The sequence below is a fragment of the Corvus hawaiiensis genome, chromosome 3 (genome assembly GCF_020740725.1).
Source record: "Corvus hawaiiensis isolate bCorHaw1 chromosome 3, bCorHaw1.pri.cur, whole genome shotgun sequence".
NCBI classification, from domain to species: domain Eukaryota; kingdom Metazoa; phylum Chordata; class Aves; order Passeriformes; family Corvidae; genus Corvus; species Corvus hawaiiensis.
In genome coordinates, this window is record NC_063215.1 from 62,011,436 (window position 1) to 62,017,493 (window position 6,058).

Sequence of the window (6,058 nt, forward strand, 5' to 3'; positions counted from 1 at the left end):
ATATATTCTTGAGACGTTTTATAGTTTTGTTCATCCTGAAGTATACTGGTAGCACCAAAAGCCATTATGGCAAACTATTTCTGCAGTATGTTTTGTCACGGTGGATTAAGGAAGTTCCCATCTCCAGAGCACTTTTAAACAACTATTGGATTTTAAGGTTCTTTTTCAATTTTGCCCGTATCATTCCGTGTTATTGTGACAGTGCAACTGAATGTTAAGAAGATATTTCCTGAAAGCTAGACTTACTAAAAAGCCAGAAGTAATAAAGGATATTGTTAGGTAGATGCAAAGAAATAAAGACATTAAAGGATTTGCAAAACATAATTTCTCACTCAAGGAGAAATAATGGGTGTAACTCTAAATAGTTTTCTGCATTAGGTGTAGCTTCTACCACCAATGGCCTATTCCAGTTAAATAATAACGGCAGATGCTGTAATGTCTGTTAGTGTTGTCCTGTGAAGAGTTAAATGGAGGAAGGCTGATACACAATATCTGCATCAATATCTCTTTATAGGTGTGGGTTCAGTTGTGTTCTGAGACCAATCAAGTTTATCACAGTTGAAACCTATGCATGTGAGATAAATAATACACGTGTGAAGAGCTGGGAGAAGGTCGTGTCAGTAGGAGAGAGAATATCATGAGAAGGGACCACATTTACAGAGAAGCAAAAATGGATCTAATTACTCAGTCGTTAAAAATTCAGGGAACTTTGCAGTTGGTATCAGTAAGAAGAGGATCTAGCCTAGGGTTTATTTGCATACAGTGGAATGTTGGAATAAACTCTCATGGTCCTAGTCTTCTCTGAAACACTGGAGTTTTGAGTCTGTATGTCAGTTTTAATATATATTATTTGAATTTAAAGTCATTATAAATTAAATATAAAATGTAAGCTCCACCTGTTGGTGAAAATGTGGGATTTCAAATGATATTTGCTACTAGCCCAATGATAATAGCTCAATTCCAAAAGGGCTTTACAAGAAATTAATATAATAGTGATTTTTTTCTATTTAAAATCTGAAGAAATTTGAAGGAATATGGGCTGTGGCTCAGGATGAGCAGGTATGAAAATGGCATGGGATCAATCAGCTTTATGACCAGCTGAGGCATCCAGGCTGTTTTATCTCTCAAGCAAAAAAATATGCCAACTTATGTTTTTCTCTACTTAAGAAATGTCATGTCAGAGCATTGTTTTAATAATGCATTTCGTACTTGATTGTCACCAAGGCTAAGCTTTTTCATCTTACAACCTCAAATCTCCTCAGTTTTTGTATGCAAGTATTGTTCTGTCATGGTTAAAAGTACACACTTTTTTTCATTAGATGCCCATGCATAGAAGTTTCCAAGTTATTTCATGTGGTCATAACTATTACTGTAATAATAACAAGCTCTAATAGATTTATAATTAAATACTTGAATGAAATCCAGTAATCTGTGCTAATCCTTCTACCTGTAGAAACTTTCTGGTAAAAAAATCACTTGCTAAAATAACAATTCTTGTTTACAGCTGAAATGTTTTCAGACCACATTGCTGGCCACGGTAACATTGAATCAGTCGGATTTCTGCAGGCAATTTTTTGCGTGCAACCACACTATTTGATACACTGTTGTTATTAGTGCTATTGCTGTTACTGTTTGTTTTCCATATTTGCTTCTTTTCCAGTAAATTATTATCTCAACACATAATCTCTGCCTTTTGTCCCTTTCTTACTGGAGGAGGGTGAGGGGGAATGGAAATGGCTGCTTGAAGCTTAATTTCCAGCTGGCTTTATACCGCAACAACTGATCATTTCTAGAAGGTATCTTCAACTAAGTCTTGCATATTCTGCAGTAGGACAAAAAAAGCCTTCCAAGCTCTCATCTATTCATTCTGCTTATTCCAGCTCTTTCATGCCTTTGCCAGTTCGGTAAGGCATGCAGGAAGAGCAGTCCTTCTTATGGTCCTAACAAAGTTCACAAAAGAGATGTGAAAGAAGGAAGCTGGAAGGAATTTTTCCATTCCTGTGAATGCCTGACCCCCACCCTGGGACTCTCCCATCTCTTTGTACTTTGATGTGCTGGAGCTGTCCCTGGAAGATATTTCTGATTACTTACCGCAAAGGTACTTGTGTAACAACAAGGGGTTATGAGCAACACAATCAAGACAGATCTTAAATGTGCAAAAAGAGGATGGAATATGGAGAGAACTTGTATAAATAGCAATAATTAAACTTCAGTGACCTCATAAGTTAGACTTTGGGCAACTCCATTTTCATAATAGAACCTGGCTTAAGAATCTAGTAAAGAAGGTCTTAGTCCTTTTTTTTTCATTCCTCCAGGGTGAGAGCAGTTGACAAAATCATAAACGAAATAATACAGAATTTTGAAGTGCTGGAGAAATGTTTTGAGAATGGCAGCATTCACCATCTGCTTGTCTCATCATTTGATTGTGTCCTGACCTTACATGCAGAGCCTGCTAATTTTGAAGCCAATGAAACATTCAGCACATATTCCACAGATCAGGTGGATGTCAGAGGCAGATAAACTGAGCATTTGAAGAAGCTCAGGATCAGGTTCTGAGAACAGTTTTGCAGAGACACCATCATGGCATCACTTGGAGTTCTTTACTTGACTACAGCTTCAGTTCAGGATCACCTGCCAGCATTGCAAGGGTTGAAATCGAAGTTGTGTCCATAATGATGAAAAAGCATCTTCACCAGACTTGCTGAGCTCATGCGTAGATACTAATTGTTTACTGGTTCTATGTTCAGGTTTTTATAAGTTAAAAATAACTCCCTCTAAAAGGAAGTACCGTATGACTGAGCTAAATGGTTTTGTTGCTTGGGAATATTGTTACTAGTTTTACATTATGGCATCATGTTATAAAAAAACAGGATCCATACCATTCTCCTGAAATGCCACACTCCACTCAATTCTGAGACATTCTGAGAAATTCTATTTGACAATTATTTTACATCAAATTAGGGTAAATAAGATGGCAAAATGTAAGTGTCCAGATTACATTGTAGAATGATAAGGAAATTTAACACCCAAATGAGGTTAGAGACAGAAAATCTTGTATTTTCCGCCCTGCTGGATGTATTTTCATACCACAAGGCCTCTATTCTTCAGCTTTCTCTCAAAGACACTGTTTTCTATTGTTTGTTAAAATAAAATGTTTATTATTTCTGTTACACTACCTCATAAGTATCCTAAATAGATGTTAGGAGCCCATTGCACCAGGCACTGTACAAACAAACACAGTGACTGCCCTCCCTCAGGAAGACTTTTGTGACCAAATAAAATATTGAAGAAAATAAATTAGCAAATGGGAAGAAGTTTAGGGAATATAACAGCAGAGAGATGTACATTTGTATAGTCACAGTAATTTTAGAAGCCATGAGCTGCAAAAACAGTACAAAACTGTTATGAAACCTCTTCAGTATTAACTCTGCGGAGGCTCTGTAAGATGGTTTCTTGCTCTGTGATATGGAAGCAATACATTCTAGAGTCCCTGTTTTGGGTTGAATTTCCTGCACACTTCAATATTTACACTCAATGTGAAATAAATCTGTATATTACTTCAGCTATTTCTTCTGGTAGAGCCAAGTAATTCAGTTGTGGAGGAAATATTCCTACTTCTATCAGTCTACCACTGTGGATTTGTCAGGCCACATTTTGATCAGGAGCAGTGTTTTTCTTGTTACCATTTCAATAATGCTGTGTAGCAAAAACTGAACACTCAGAGAATAAAGACTGCACATTACCAAAATATCTGGCAGAAATTTCTGTCCAGACTGCTGAGTTCTTTCCTAACATAACTCAGGAAGTACAAAGATCCATGGCTTTCAGTATTGTCACAGCAGATGGCTAAAACTCATGATATTTATTTTAAAGTATTAGAATTCCTTTTAATGCTCAGTTCTTCTGATGTGCCTTTTTATTTGTGAGCCACTTAATCAGCTCAGGTCACATTGTAAAGCTCTAGCTGTAGCCATCCACACTAGAAAGTTTATTTTTAGTTGACAATTTTGACTTGCACTTGATCATGTTATTTTAGGTGCTTGGGCATTTATAAGAAATACCAGTTAAAGCAAATTTTGGGTTAAAATTTCAGGAATGCCAGGAATGATGAGACTCAAGACGACTCTCATTTACATTATCTGCTGGCTTCTGCAGAAATGGGGATTTTCACACTGCAAGTAGGACCTAAAAACAAAAACCAAAGACTCAGTAGTGCCAGCCGCTGCACTTATCATCCATTTATCATTGGGAATTTTAAAGCATTGTGAAACATTGGTATTTTAGTGAGCTTGGTCTTGTTCACCCAACACCCAAGTGTCTGTGTTGGAGAATGTTCCCTTGAGGATAATAGTTGTTTGAATCTTAATTATGGTCTCTGATGGAGTTTTGAAAATTGATGTTCCAGTTTTAAGCTTTAAGTATCCCCTAGTTAAAAATATGGTGAGTAAAAGCTTTCTCATTTGCAACAGCTCCCACAAAGATATTCATTAAAAATACAACATACCATATCATTTGGAACCCAGACTTTTGTACTCTGATTGTGTATCATGGAAAATAAATACAAAATGACCTAAACCTTTAAAAGAACACAGGTAACTGTTCATCACCACATCATGTGGCCATCTGTGCCTCTTTTCCAATAGCTATCTTATGGCCTTGTAAAACCCACCCGTGGACTAGGAGTGGCATGGAACCTTGTATGTTCCCTATGAGGGGAGATCACAGAACAGGCTGTGTCCCTGGGTTTTCCTTGTCCCTGGGTTTTCCTTTCCTCCTGCCACATGTGTTTTGCAGGACAGTGTAAAAACATACGTTTACCTCATCTGGACCGCAGAACAACGTGCTAGAGTTAGATGAGATCCTTGAACTCCTCTTCTTCCTTCCTCGTGTCAGGCGAGTCAGTTGCTGCCTGATTCCTCAGATATAAGTGATACCCTTTATAAGTGCCTCAGCCGTGGTGGGTTGTTTGTGCTCCCAGAAAATGTGACATGAAAAACGAGGACAGAGAGGAAACCTTTTAGCTTCAGTTCTCTAGCTTCTGTCTTTCAAGTCCAGAGGTGGGATTTGGGTCTGGGATCTTGAGCGTGAAAGGATTTCTGTCTTCAGTGTGTGGGAAGGGGATTTATAAAATGCAGAAGGCAGAAACTTCGGGACATGAATGCTGGGCCAAGCTCTTTGGCCACTGGGTGCCACTCTTGTTCCACGACGAGTGAACTGCTGTGTCTTCAGCAAGGACCAAAAAGTTACTGACTCCACTGAAAGTCCTTATGTCGAGTTAGGCTGCCAGAATATGAATGCCATATATTCTGCCTAGCAGAAATAAAAAGCAGAAGGTCAATGATAGACGCTTACAGTAAGCAAGAAAGGAAGATTCAGCGAGCAAAATCCAAGCAGTAAAACCTGGAAGTTCAGGTCTGCTGCATATACCACATGTAAGGGTAGGTTGTTAATCATAGTTGGGAGCTCCTAAGAAGGCAATGTCAGAATTTTTATTTTCCTAAGGTAAGGGTGAAGAAACTGATCTAAAAATATATTTTTAAAACAAAACATGCAATTAACTGATTTTTAAGTCAGCTTTTTGCATCTAATGCAGCTGGCAAAATAAAACATAGTGCCTCTGTTTGAACCATAACCTATTTTTATCATTAGGGTGCTGTAACAACCACAGCATTCTGATCATGCATTTCTAAGAAGGCAAACGACTACCACTGCTGTAGTACTGGGTATGGGAGAGTAAAGCTAACTTCAATGATTGCTCTGTCCAGACTAAGAGAAGTGCTAAACAGAAATAAAAAATTATTAGCAAGACACTGCTTCCCTAATCAACAGTGCAAGTTTTTTTTATAAATACATTGTTCTGAGGGTTTGCCTGGCATAAATTGCTACAGTTCTGTTAAAGTTGTGGTGACAGCACAACTAAAAGGTGATTTCTAAAAGGTGGGAAAACTCTTTAATTCTTTTATGTCTTGTTAGTTTGATTTGATTTTAAACCAAAAATATTCTAACATCTTAGAAAATGCAACAGTGATCTGCTCACTTCCAGATGCATTCTGTCATG